The sequence below is a fragment of the Moschus berezovskii genome, chromosome 6 (genome assembly GCF_049115385.1).
Source record: "Moschus berezovskii isolate FMDL1 chromosome 6, NW_MosBer_1.0, whole genome shotgun sequence".
In the NCBI taxonomy this organism is placed as follows: Eukaryota; Metazoa; Chordata; class Mammalia; order Artiodactyla; family Moschidae; genus Moschus; species Moschus berezovskii.
The window spans coordinates 84,949,394-84,963,881 of NC_142465.1; the positions used below are offsets into that span (position 1 = coordinate 84,949,394).

Sequence of the window (14,488 nt, forward strand, 5' to 3'; positions counted from 1 at the left end):
TCTCTGGTGATCCAGTGGCTAAGACTTTGCTCCCAATACAGGGGACCTGGGTTGATCCTTGGTTACGGAACTAGGTCTCTCATGCCACAACTAAGATCCACCACAGCCTTATTAATTAATTATTTAAAAAGCAAAACCTAAGGGGGCTTCCCTGGTGGCTCAGAGGTTAAAGCGTCTGCCTCCAATGCGGGAGACCTGGGTTCGACCCCTGGGTCGGGAAGATCCCCTGGAGAAGGAAATGGTAACCCACTCCAGTATTCTTGCCTGGAGAATCCCATGGATGGAGAAGCCTGGTAGGCTACAGTCCACGGGGCCGCAAAGAGTCAGACACGATGGTGCGACTGAACAGAACAGAACAGAAGGACAATCAGAGAGAGACGCCGGCCCCGGCGGCGCAGACGCGACGCGAGAGACGCCGGTCCGGCGCAACGAACCACGCAAAGAGGCGCGGCCGTGAGGAGCTACCCCACGTCCAACAGGCGGTGGCTACGTGGGCGCAGGAGGGCCGAGAGGAGCTACTCCACGTTCAAGGTCAGGAGGGGCGGCCTTGAGGAGATACCCCTCGTCCAAGGTAAGGTACAGCGGCTGCACTTTGCTGGAGCGGCTGTGAAGAGATTTTCCACGACCAAGGTAAGAGAAACCCAAATAAGACGGTAGGTATTGCTAGGGGGCACCAGAGGGCAGACAAACTGAAATCATAATCACAGGAAACTAGCCGATCTGATCACATGGACCACAGCCGAATGTGGTCCACTGGAGAAGGGAATGGCAAGCCACTTCAGTATACTTACCTTGAGAACCCCATGAACAGTAACAAAGGGCAAAATGATAGGATACTGAATGAGGAATTCCCCAGGTCGGTAGGTGCCCAGTATGCTACTGGAGCTCAGTGGAGAAATAACTATAGAAGGAATAAAGGGATGGAGCAAAAGCAAAACCAATACCCAGTTGTGGATGTGACCAGTGATAGAAGCAAGGTCCGGTGCTGTAAAGAGCAATATTGCATAGGAACCTGGAATGTTAGGTCCATGAATCAAGGCAAATTGGAAGTGGTCAAACGGGAGATGGCAAGAGTGAACGTCGACATTCTAGGAATCAGTGAATTAAAATGGACTGGAATAGGTGAATTTAACTCGGATGACCATTATATCTACTACTGTGGGCAGGAATCCCTTAGAAGAAATGGAGTAGCCATCATGGTCAACAAAAGAGTCCGAAATGCAGTACTTGGATGCAATCTTAAAAGTGACAGGATGATTTCTGTTCGTTTCCAAGGCAAACCATTCAATATTACAGTAATCCAGGCCTATGCCCCAACCAGTAATGCTGAAGAAGCCAAAGTTAATCGGTTCTATGAAGACCTACAAGACCTTTTAGAACTAACACCCAAAAGAGATGTCCTTTTCATTATAGGGGACTGGAATGCAAAAGTAGGAAGTCAAGAAACACCTGGAGTAACTGGCAAATTTGGCCTTGGAGCACGGAATGAAGCAGGGCAATGGCTAATAGAGTTTTGTCAAGAGAATGCACTGGTCATAGCAAACACCCTCTTCCAACAACACAAGAGAAGACTCTACACATGGACATCACCAGATGGTCAACACCGAAATCAGATTGATTATATTCTTTGCAACCAAAGATGGAGAAGCTGTATACAGTTAGCGAAAACAAGACCAGGAGCTGACTGTGGCTCAGATCATGAACTCCTTATTGGGAAGTTCAGACTTAAATTGAAGAAAGTAGGGAAAACCACTAGACCATTCAGATATGACCTCAATCAAATCCCTTATGATTATACAGTGAAAGTGAGAAATAGATTTAAGGGACTAGATCTGATTGATAGAGTGCATGATGAACTCTGGACGGAGGTTCGTGACATTGTACAGGAGACAGGGACCAAGACCATCCCCATGGAAAAGAAATGCAAAAGAGCGAAATGGCTGTCTGAGGAGGCCTTACAAATAGCTGTGAAAATAAGAGAGGTGAAAAGCAAAGGAGAAAAGGAAAGATATAAGCATCTGAATGCAGAGTTCCAAAGAATAGCAAGGAGAGATAAGAAAGGCTTCCTCAGTGATCAATGCAAAGAAATAGAGGAAAACAACAGAATAGGAAAAACAAGAGACCTCTTCAAGAAAATTAGAGATTCCAAGGGAACATTTCATGCAAAGATGGGCTCGATAAAGGACAGAAATGGTATGGACCTAACAGAAGCAGAAGATATTAAGAAGAGGTGGCAAGAATACACAGAAGAACTGTACAAAAAAGATCTTCATGACCAAGATAGTCACGATAACGTGATCACTGACCTAGAGCCAGACATCTTGGAATGTGAAGTCAAGTGGGCCTTAGAAAGTATCACTACTAACAAAGCCAGTGGAGGTGATGGAATTCCAGTTGAGCTATTTCAAGTCTTGAAAGATGATGCTGTGAAAGTGCTGCACTCAATATGCCAGCAGATTTGGAAAACTCAGCAGTGGCCACAGGACTGGAAAAGGTCAGTCTTCATTCCAATCCCAAAGAAAGGCAATGCCAAAGAATGCTCAAACTACCGGACAATTGCCCTCATCTCACACGCTAGCAAAGTCATGCTGAAAATTCTCCAAGCCAGGCTTCAGCAATATGTAAACCGTGAACTCCCAGATGTTCAAGCAGGTTTTAGAAAAGGCAGAGGCACCGGAGATCAAATTGCCAACATCTGCTGGATCATGGAGAAAGCAAGAGAGTTTCAGAAAAACATCTATTTCTGCTTCATTGACTATGCCAAAGCCTTTGACTGTGTGGATCACAATAAACTGTGGAAAATTCTGAAAGAGATGGGAATCCCAGACCACCTGACCTGCCTCTTGAGAAACCTGTATGCAGGTCAGCAAGCAACAGTTAGAACTGGACATGGAACAACAGACTGGTTCCAAATAGGAAAAGGAGTATGTCAAGGTTGTATATTGTCACCTTGCTTATTTAACTTATATGCAGAGTACATCATGAGGAACGCTGGGCTGGAAGAAGCAGAAGCTGGAATCAAGATTGCTGGGAGAAATATCAATAACCTCAGATATGCAGATGACACTACCCTTATGGCAGAAAGTGAAGAGGAACTCAAAAGCCTCTTGATGAAAGTGAAAGAGGAGAGTGAAAAGGTTGGTTTGAAGCTCAACATTCAGAAAACAAAGATCATGGCATCTGGTCCCATCACTTCATGGGAAATAGATGGAAAAACAGTGGAAACAGTGTCAGACTTTGTTTTTTTGGGCTCCAAAATCACTGCAGATGCTGATTGCAGCCATGAAATTAAAAGACGCTTGCTCCTTGGAAGGAAAGTTATGACCAACCTTGATAGTATATTAAAAAGCAGAGACATTACTTTGCCAACCAAGGTCCGTCTAGTCAAGGCAATGGTTTTTCCCGTGGTCATGTATGGATGTGAGAGTTGGACTGTGAAGAAGGCTGATCGCCGAAGAATCGATGCTTTTGAACTGTGGTGTTGGAGAAGACTCTTGAGAGTCCCTTATACTGCAAGGAGATCCAACCAGTCCATTCTAAAGGAGATCAATCCTGGATGTTCATTGGAGGGACTGATGCTAAAGCTGAAACTGCAATACTTTGGCCACCTCATGCGACGAGTTGACTCACTGGAAAAGACTCTGATGCTGGGAAAGGTTGGGGGCGGGAGGAGAAGGGGACGACGAAGAATGAGATGGCTGGATGGCATCACCAACTCTGTGGACGTGAGTTTGAGTGTACTCCGGGAGTTGGTGATGGACAGGGAGGCCTGGCGTGCTGTGATTCATGGGGTTGCGGAGAGTCGGACACGACTGAGCGACTGAACTGAACTGAACTGAACTGAAGGACAATCATGGGCTTCCCAAATGGAGCTAGTGGTAAAGAACCCACCTGCCAGTGCAGGAAACATAAGAGATGTAGGTTCGATCCCAGGGTAGGGAAGATCCCTAAAGAAGGGAATGGCAACCCACTCCAGTATTCTTGCCTGGAGAATTCTATGAACAGAGGAGCCTGGTGGGCTACAGTCCATGGGGTCGCACAGAGTCCAACAGGACTGACATGACTTAGCACATACACACAAGGGCAACCAATCACAGTCAAATAGGCTTTCTCCAATAATGCAATTGCATAAGCTCAGCCAATCAAATAACATTCTTGCTTCGCTTCCACCTCTTCTCTGTCAAAGTCTTTTCTCCAACCTCCATTAACAGAAGGTTTCTAATCTCTTATGCTTTGGTGCTGCCTCATTCTAATTGATTTTCACTCAAATTATTGAAAGTCTTAATATGCCTCAGTTTCTCTTTTAACACTTCTCAGTGAAAATATCATCGAACCAAAGGAATAAACGGGTCACTAACATTTATTGAGACTAGTACTCCAGTATGCTAGATTAGAGAATCCCATGGACAGAGGAACTTGGAAGGCTACAGTCCATAAAGTTGCAAACAGTAGAACATGACTGAAGTGACTTAGCATGCACAACAGTTGCAGAAAATGTGCCACAAGGCATGCAATTATTTTATGCAATCCTTACAATAACTACATGAGGTGACTAATAAAGCCTCTCCTCTCAGGGAGCTTAAGTAATCTATGCCAGTCTGATGGCAAGACAAGAACAGGAATTTGATCCCAGGAATTCTGTCTCCAGAGTTTGTTTCCTTCTGCACAAAACTAGTAAGAGGCCCTTAAATACATATGCTCAGGGTAAAGAGTGTGCATCTTCACCCCTATAAGTTGTTCAGTTTGAAAATAAGGGAAACTGGAATTATTTTTGGAGTTCACTCAAGCTGAGGCCTTGAGTTCACTCAAGGTGACAACTGCTGAGCAAAGCTGTGGTGGCCCCACTCCAGGGAGAGCATGATTGCTTCCTTAACTCTTGCTGCTTATCTTAAAATTTCCACATCAGCCTTTGTTCTACATTCCTATTAGACAGAAAGGCCAGAGTCCTATATAAGTTCTCACTGACACTGTTATTATAGAGTAGTCCAAAGAGTCCCTCCATTAAATTTTCCCACTGGGAAAAATTTATGCTAATTGTTTAGAGTAAAACATAACTGGAGCTGTCCTACAGCCCTGAACTTTGACTTACAACAGCAATAACAATAAAAGACCTTCTGTGCTAAGCCTTCTGATAAGGGTTCCATGTGTATTATCCTACTTATTCCTACAACAACCATTTGAGGCAAGCATGATTATTACAAATGAGAAAACTGAGGCTCAGAGAGGATAAGCAACTAGTCTTAAAGTGTTTTCTTATTTACAAAGTTAACTGACTACAATTAGCATTACTTTTGTATCCATTTACTTCACAAAAGAACATGAATCAATTAAGCACAGAGTGTGACCTTTTAGTTAGTCTATACAATCATAGGTCTTTCATACTATTGTACTAATTTCACTTTGCAATTTAAATCTGCTATTAATATCTTTTTAAAACACTGTCTAAGTCTAACAAATCATTACTTTGGTATTTATACACTTAGAACATGTCCCATGGAGAAGCCAGGTGAAGCAAAATTGTTGGCAAAATATTTATAGAATGAATGTCCCAGTCCAATTCCCCCATGCCAAATGAAATACAACAAGCTGCCTTTTGAACACTTTAAAGTTGCTTATTTAATGAAAACACACACACATACACACAAACACACACAGATCTATTGTCAGGCATGAGATGGAATGATTAACCTCTGCTCTGAGTATGCAAATTAAAGTTTTAAATTGATTTTTCCAGGCAAATTCAATAAAATAACCAAATGCACTTGAAATATCATATTCTTCCCTGGAGCTCTCAAGTTCCTTGCTACTGTAGTCTATGTTTGAACCCCATATAAAAACTCTTAGACTATCAACCTCCACCAGACATGCTGAAGTGACACTTGGTAATGCATACACGTAGGGCAGAATTGAATTCAGAGATCACCAACAACCACCTCCACCCAACTCCATTGGTCCCTGGCCTCCATAAAAGTTCAGCATTTCATGTCATGCAGTCATAACAAAAAGCAAGTTTTCTTCATTCAAACATTTAAATAACTCACAACCATTATTTGGTTTATACTTCACAGCCCCAGGTGAACCAAGTACTCATTTTTAAGCAAGTTAGAACATTTCAGATTTATTGATTTTACTTCACAGGAAGTAATTGATTTCTTAGGATAAATGAGTTCTGATGAGCTATAGTGGAGACCATGGAAAAGTGAAAATGAAATAAAAGAACCAGTCTGTCACCCCAAGGCTCATTTAGCTTGTCACTCCTACTAATAACTTTAGCAATGCCTGGGACTCTGTTCATTTCTTGTTTTCTTCTTACCTTTTGTCTTTTTTTTCAGGCTTCAGGTTTCTCTTGGACAAAAAGGGAAGGTAAGAGTAGAGCAGGAAATGTAGCAGAAGAATTTAAATCAGGTCTAAGAAGCAATGATAGGGGCATCCACAGCATCCCATGACCCAACAGCTTCTCATCAGTGGAGATCTAAAAGCTCAGGAGAGGAAGGTTCATTGCACTGTTATATCCATGTGACGGAGGTCCAGCTCAGCCCAAGTTGACAGGAGGGCTCTGTGGGTGGGGCTCCCAGGAACTGCTGCAATCACCTGTGTATTGTGAAATGCAGATAAAGCTTTCTTGTCCTAAAATATTGCCATTGCAGCCCTCCTCGGTGTGCCAGAGTTTGAGAAACATTAATTTGGTTATCTCACTGTTGATCGGGAACTGAATGTCATGTAGCTATTTATTCACTCATCATTCATCCAACAAAACAAAATTACTGGTGACCTGCTATCTAAAGTACTGCACTAGGTAGTAGAGAGAAAGAGCTCTAAATGTGAAGAATGCACCAAAATACATGGACTTCCACAAACATATTAATATATCCTTCCACTGCCCCTGCACCCAACTCCCAGTTGTCTGTGTTTGCTTGGGAAAAAGGAGGGCTAGAGATTTCACAAAAGCAGGAATGGACAGAGGTTAGGAGCAAAAGTTATGTCATTTAGGTTCCAATTGCAACTCTGACATATTTTAATTAAGTAACTTTGGACATGTTTTGTAACTGCTACGTGCTTTAGTTTCTCCGCCTGTAATCCTGGGATGAGGATAGTATTATAATAGTACTAACATCAGAAGATTGCAGTAAGGATTTGCATGATTAATTTACATAAATTATCCAGGGTAGTGCCTAGCAAATAGTTCAATACAAATACTACAAATATTCTCATCACTCTCTGAGTTTGATTGGATTTCCTGGATTTCACTTGGTACTATTTATCAGTGTGGGTACAGTTGTGCTAAAAGACTTCATGCTGAAAAAGACCTTGATTCCACTCACCTACAACATGATTATAAATGATAACAGAGCTTATCTTCCACAGATATAGAACTAGGACAGTATTTCTAGAATTCTAAATTGAGCCACATGAGTGTATGTGCTAAGTCGCTTCAGTCATGTCCAACTCTTTGTGACTGCATTGATTGCAGCCTAGTAGGCTCCTCTGTCTATGGGATTCTCCAGCAAGAATACTGGAGTGGGTTGCCATGCCCTGCTCCAGGGGATCTTCTCGACTCAGAGATCGAACCCCCATCTCTTATGTCTTCTGTATTGACAGGTGGGTTCTTTACCACGAGTGCCACCTGGGAAGCTCAAATTGGGCCACTGTTGTTCTGAAGACAGTTGCTAAGTCAAGTCCGACATTTTGTGACCTATGAACTGCAGCACACCAGCCTTCCCTGTCATTCACTATCTCCCAGAATTTCCTAAAATTCACATCCACTGAGTCAGTGATACCATCCAAACATCTCATTCTCTGTCACTCCCTTCTCCTCTTGCCCTCAAGTTTTTCCCAGCATCAGGGTCTTTTCCAATGAGTCGGCTCTTCACATCAGGTAGCCAAAGTACTGAAGCTTCAGCATCAAGCATCAGTCCCTCCAATGAATATTCAGGGTTGATTTCCTTCAGGATGGACTGGTTTGATCTTGCTGTCCAAAGGACTCTCGAGACTTCTCCAGTACCACAGTTTGAAAGCATCAATTCTTCAGTGCTCAGCCTCTGTTATGGTCCAACTCTCACATCCATACATGACTACTAGAAAAACCATAGCTTGGACTATAAGGACTTTTGTTGGCAAAGTGATATCTCTGCTTTTTAATATGCTGTCTAGGTTTGTCATACTTATTCTTCCAAGGAGCAAGTGTCTTTTAATTTTGTGGCTGCAGTGGCCATCCGCATTGATTTTGGAGCCCAAGAAAATAAAATCTGCCACTGTTTCCATATTTTCCCCATCTATTTGTTATGAAGTGATGGGACCGAATACCATGATCTTTGTTTTTTGAATGTTGAGTTTTAAGCCAGCTTTTTCACATTCTCCTTTTGCGAGCTTCTCTTCATTTTTTTGTCATAAGGGTGATATCATCTGGATAACTGAGATTTTGATATTTTCTCCCTGCAGTCTTGATTCCAGCTTGTGATTCAGACAGCCTGGCATTTCGCATGATGTGCTCTGTATATAAGTTAAATAAGCAGGGTGAAAATATACAGCCTTGATGTACTCCTTTCCCGATTTGGAACCAGATTCCTATTCCATGTCTAGTTCTAACTGTTGCTTTCTATCCTGCATACAGGTTTCTCAGGAGGCAGACAATGTGATCTGGTATTTCCATGTCATTAAGAATATTCCACAGTTTGTTGTGATCCACACAGTCAAAGGTTTTAGCACAGTCAATGAAGTAGATGTTATTTTGAAATTCCATTGCTTTTTCTATGATCCAGTGTATTGTGGCAATTTATCTCTGGTTCCTCTGCCTTTTCTAAATCCAGCTTGTACATCTGGAAGTTCTTGGTTCATGCAGTGTTAAAGACTATCTTGAAGGATTTTGAGCATAATCTTGCTAGCATGTGAAATGAGTGCAATCTGAACATTCTTTGGCATTGCCTTTCTTTGGGATTAGAATGAAAACTGAACTTTTTCAGTCCTGTGGCTACTGCTGAGTTTTTCCAAATTTTCTGGCATAATGAGTGAAGCACTTTCAAAGCATCATCTTTTAGGATTTGAAGTGGCTCAGTTGGAATTCCATCATATCCACTAGCTTCGTTAGTAATGATACTTCCTAAGGCCCACTTGACTTGACACTCCAGGATGATTGGCTCTAGGTGAGTGATCACACCATTGGTTATTTGAGTCATTAAGACTTTTCTGTACAGTTCTGTGTATTCTTGCCACCTTTTCTTAATCTCTTCTGCTTCTGTTAGGTACTTGCCATTTTTGTCCTTCATTGTGCCTATCTTTGCATGAAATGTTCTAATTTTCTTAAAGAAAAATTTCTTAAAGAAATCTCTACTCTTTTCCATTCTATTGTTTTTCTTCATTTCTTTGCATTGTTCACTTAAGGCTTTCTTATCTCTCCTTGCTATTCTCTGTAACTCTGCATTCAGTTGGGTATATCTTTCCCTTTCTCCTTTGCCTTATGCTTGTCTTCTTTTCACAGCTATTTGTAAGGCCTCCTCAAACAACCCCTTTGCCTTCTTGAATTTATTTTTCTTGGGGACGGTTTGGGTCACCACCTCCTGTACAATGCTATGAAACTCCATCCACAGTTCTTCAGTCACTCTATCAGATATAGTCCCTTGAATCTATTTGTCACCTCTACTGTTTAATCATAAGAGATTTGATTTAGGTCATACCTGAATGGCCTAGTGGGCTTCCCTGCTTTCTTTAATTTGAGCCTTAATTTTGTAATATGAGCTGATAATCTGAGCCACAGTCAGATCATCATCCATCAGTTCAATTCAGTTCAATTCAGTTGCTCAGTCGTGTTTGACTCTTTGTGACCCCATGAATTGCAGTACACCAGGCCTCCCTGTCCATCAGCAACTCCCGGAGTTCACTCAAACTCATGTCCATCGAGTTGGTGATGCCATCCAGCCATCTCATCCTCTGTGGTCCCCTTCTCCTCCTCCCCCAATCCCTCCCAGCATCAGTTTTTTCCAATGAGTCAACTCTTCACATGAGGTGGCCAAAGTATTGGAGTTTCAGCTTCAGCATCAGTCCTTCCAATGAACACCAAGGACTGATCTCCTTTAGGATGGACTGGTTCAATCTCCTTGCAGTCCAAGGGACTCTCAAGAGTCTTCTCCAGCACCACAGTTCAAAAGCATCAATTCTTCAGCACTCAGCTTTCTTCACAGCACAACTCTCACATCCATACATGACCACTGGAAAAACCATAGCCTTGACTAGATGGACCTCTGTCAGCAAAGTAATATCTCTGCTTTTTAATATGCTATCTAGGTTTGTCATAACTTTTCTGCCAAGGAGTAAGTGTCTTTTAATTTCATGGCTGCAGTCACCATCTACAGTGATTTTGGAGCTCCCCAAAATAAAGTCTGCTGCTGTTTCCACTGTTTCCCCATCTATTTGCCATGAGATGAGACCAGATGCAATGAATTTCTGAATATTGAGCTTTAAGCCAACTTTTTCACTCTCTTCTTTCACTTTCATCAAGAGGCTTTTTAGTTACTCTTCACTTCCTGCCATAGAGTGGTATCATCTGCATATCTGAGGTTAATGATATTTTCCTGGCAATCTTGATTCCAGCTTGCGCTTCATCCAGCCCAGTGTTCCTCATGGTGTACTCTGCATATAAGTTAAATAAGCAGGGTGACAATATGCAGCCTTGACGTACTCCTTTTCCTATTTGGAACGAGTCTGTTGTTCCATGTCCAGTTCTAACTGTTGCTTCCTGACCTGCATATAGGTTTCTCAAGAGGCAGGTCTGGTGGTCTGGTATTCCCATCCATATTAGTGAGTAAATCCAAATGTAGAAAGGTTATGGCCACAAAGACTCCCTTCTTGACCAAACTTTAGTCAGGCTCTTTTGAGCCCTCTTCTTGATAATGTCTCATCCTTGACTTGCTGAATCCATTTGTAGAAAAGAACTCTCCTTAGTCAGTTTATTAAGAATCCTTCCCACTCTAGAAATCCAATCAAGCTCCTCTTCCTCCACCTTGGTATCCAACCAAGTTCCTTTCCTCATCCCCACCTTAATATCATAAATATCTTAAGGAGCTCCTCTTAGTAATCTGCCATGCTCTCCCTCATCCTGTCACCAGCTAAAAAGTCCTACTCATTTCTGTTTGTACTTGGAGTTGAGTTCAACCTCTCCCACTATCGCAAGAGTATAGAATAAAGTCTTCCTTGCCATTTTTAACAAGTATCAGGATAACTTCTGCTTAACAATCATCCTCAAGGAGATCAGTCCTGGGTGTTCATTGGTAGGACTGATGTTGAAGCTGAAACTCCAATATTTGGCCATCTAATGCGAAGAGCTGACTCGTTTGAAAAGACCCTGATACTGGGAAAGATTGAGGGCAGGAGGAGAAGGGAATGACAGAGGATGAGATGGTTGGATGGCAACACCAACTCAAAGGACATGGGTTTGGGTGGACTCTGGGAGTTGGTGATGGACAGGGAGGCCTGGCGTGCTGTGGTTCATGGGGTCACAAAGAGTCGGATACAACTGAGCAACTGAAATGAACTGAACAATGGAATGAAATTTTAGTATGGTTAACTTTATTTTTTTTTTGAATTGCCTTTTTCAAGATGAAAAGCTTGGAAAAGGAGTTTGTGCTATCTGAATCTGTCAGTGAGTGGGGGCTGCACACCAGCGATATAGTGGTTTCCAGACTTGTCAAGAGCCTTTATGCATCATCTCAGCCCAACCATCGTATCCATGTATGACCTCCAGCCTGGCTGTGGTTTGATTAGAGAGCACACCCAGTGGTGTGCATCCACACAAGCTTGCCTCTGTGCAAGGGCATCTGAGCACTGAAGTGATGGGAGCTGCCTCATTAAGCAGACTCACTGGCTTTGACTGGGTTGGTAAACCATAATTCATCTTTGTCCCAAATGGATTATTATTTGAGTTTTAATATGAGTTTTTTTATTTTAATTAACCGAAATATACAATGTGTTTATATCACTCACTGAGTACATGGCATTTAAAAACAACATCATTACAGAAAGATAACAAAAATACAAAGTCTTAAAACCTAGGGAATATGGAAAACATTATCCACTGAGGCCTTAACTGTAGTAGACTTTACATAAAAAGGAAAAGCAATGAGTACACAAGTATACAGCCAGTTTAAGAAGTTAGCAAGATAAACAGAATAATCATAAAGAACAGAAAGCACCTAATACATACCAGGTGTTAATGCAATAAAAATAAAGATAAAATTGAGAGGCTCAGTGAGTCAAAGCTTCCTTAAAAAGCTTCTCTAAAAAGGGAAACATCAGGTAACAATAATCAACAAGAAAAATCTTGCAAATAAACAATATTCAAAATGGGAATTATTCATAGAAGCATTAGGTATATAAATAATACAAACAACTTTATATCTATACATTCGAAGATCAGTTGTCTCATATACAGGGTTATCGTTACCATCTTTCTAAATTCCATATATATGTGTTAGTATACTGTATTGGTGTTTTTCTTTCTGGCTTACTTCACATGAAATGGGCTCCAATTTCCTCCACTTCATTAGAACTGATTCAAATGTATTATTTTTAATTGCTGAGTAATAATACTCCACTGTGTATACGTAGCACAACTTTCTTATCCATTCATCTGCAGATGGACATCTAGGTTGCTTCCGTGTCCTGGCTATTACGAACAGTACTGCGATGAACATTGGAGTACATGTGTCTCTTTCAATTCTGGTTTCCTTGGTGTGTAAGCCCAGGAGTGCGATTGCTGGGTTGTATGGCAGTTCTATTTCCAGTTTTTTAAGGAATCTCCATACTGTTCTCCATAGTGGCTGTACCAGTTTGCATTCCCACCAACAGTGTAAGAGGTTTCCCTTTTCTTCACACCCTCTCCAGCATATATTGCTTGTAGACTTTTGCATAGCAACTATTCTGACTGGTGTAAAATGGTACCTCATTGTGGTTTTGATTTGCATTTGTCTGATTATGAGTGATGTTGAGCATCTTTTCATGTGTTTGTTAGCCATCTGTATGTCTTCTTGGAGAAATCTCTGTTTAGTTCTTTGGCCCATTTTTTGATTGGGTCGTTTATTTCTCTGGAATTGAGCTTCAGGAGTTGCTTGTATATTTTGGAGATTAATTCTTCGTCAGTTACTTCATTTGCTATTATTTTCTCCAATTCTGAAGGCTGTCTTTTCACCTTGCTTATAGTTTCCTTTGCTGTGCAGAAACTTTTAATTTTAATTAGGTCCCATTTGTTTAATTTTGCTTTTATTTCCAATATTCTGGGAGGTGGGTCATGGAGGATCTTGCTATGATTTATGTCAGAGAGTGTTTAGCCTATGTTTTCCTCTAGGAGTTTTATAGTTTCTGGTCTTACATTTAGATCTTTAATCCATTTTGAGTTTATTTTTCTGTATGGTGTTAAGGATTGTTCTAGTTTCATTCTTTTACAAGTGGTTGACCAGTTTTCCCAGCACCACTTGTTAAAGAAATTGTCTTTTCTCCATTTTATATTCTTGCCTCCTTTGTCAAAGATAAGGTGTCCGTAGGTGTGTGGATTTCTCTCTGGGCTTTCTATTTTGTTCCATTGATTTATATTTCTGTCTTTATGCCAGTACCATACTGTCTTGATGACTGTGGCTTTGTAGTAGAGTCTGAAGTCTGGCAGGTTGATTCCCCCAGTTCCCTTCTTCTTTCTCAAGATTGCTTTAGCTATTCAAGGTTTTTTGTATTTCCATACAAACTGAAATTATTTGTTCTAGCTATGTCAAAAATACTGTTGGTAGCTTGATAGGGATTTCATTGAATCTATAAATGGATGTTGAATTTTGTCAAAGGCTTTCTCTGCATCTATTGAGATAATCATATGGTTTTTATTTTTCATTTTGTTAAATGTGGTGTATTACATTGATTAATTTGCAGATATTGCAGAATCCTTGCATCCCTGGGATAAAGCCCACTTGGTCATGATGTATGATCATTTAATGTGTTGTTGGATTCTGATTGCTAGAATTTTGTTAAGGATTTTTGCATCTATGTTCATCAGTGATATTGGACTGTAGTTTCCTTTTTTTGTGGCATCTTTGTCAGGTTTTGGTATTAGGGTGATACAGGCCTCATAGAATGAGTTTGGAAGTATACCTTCCTCTGAAATTTTCTGGAAGAGTTTGAGTAGGATAGGTGTTAGCTCTTCTCTAAATTTTTGGTAGAATTCAGCTGTGAAGCCGTCTGGACCTGGGCTTTTGTTTGCTGGAAGATTTCTGATTACAGTTTCAATTTTCATGCTTGTGATGGGTCTATTAACATTTTCTATTTCTTCCTGGTTCAGTTTTGGAAAATCGTACTTTTTGGGGTCGCGGAGAGTTGGACACGACTGAGCGACTGAACTGAACTGAACTGAAGAATTTGTCCATTTCTTCCAAGTTGTCCATTTTATTGGCATATAATTGCTGATAGTCGTCTCTTATGAGCCTTTGTATTTCTGTGTTGTCTGTTGTGATCTCTCCGT

General features: G+C 41.1%; 1 protein-coding gene across 3 annotated transcripts in view; it reads right to left on the reverse strand.

Moving 5' to 3' along the window:
- Window positions 1–14,488, reverse strand: part of FAR2 (fatty acyl-CoA reductase 2) — a 193,375-nt gene that overhangs the window by 89,081 nt on the left and 89,806 nt on the right. The window contains exon 1 of one of the 3 annotated variants that reach the window (XM_055394127.2): window positions 6,314–6,480. The exons of the other annotated variants lie outside the window; for them this stretch is intronic. The gene's annotated coding sequence lies outside the window, so the exon portion shown is untranslated. Of the gene's footprint in view, window positions 1–6,313; window positions 6,481–14,488 lie in introns of those variants that run through there. 3 annotated transcript variants of the gene reach the window in all.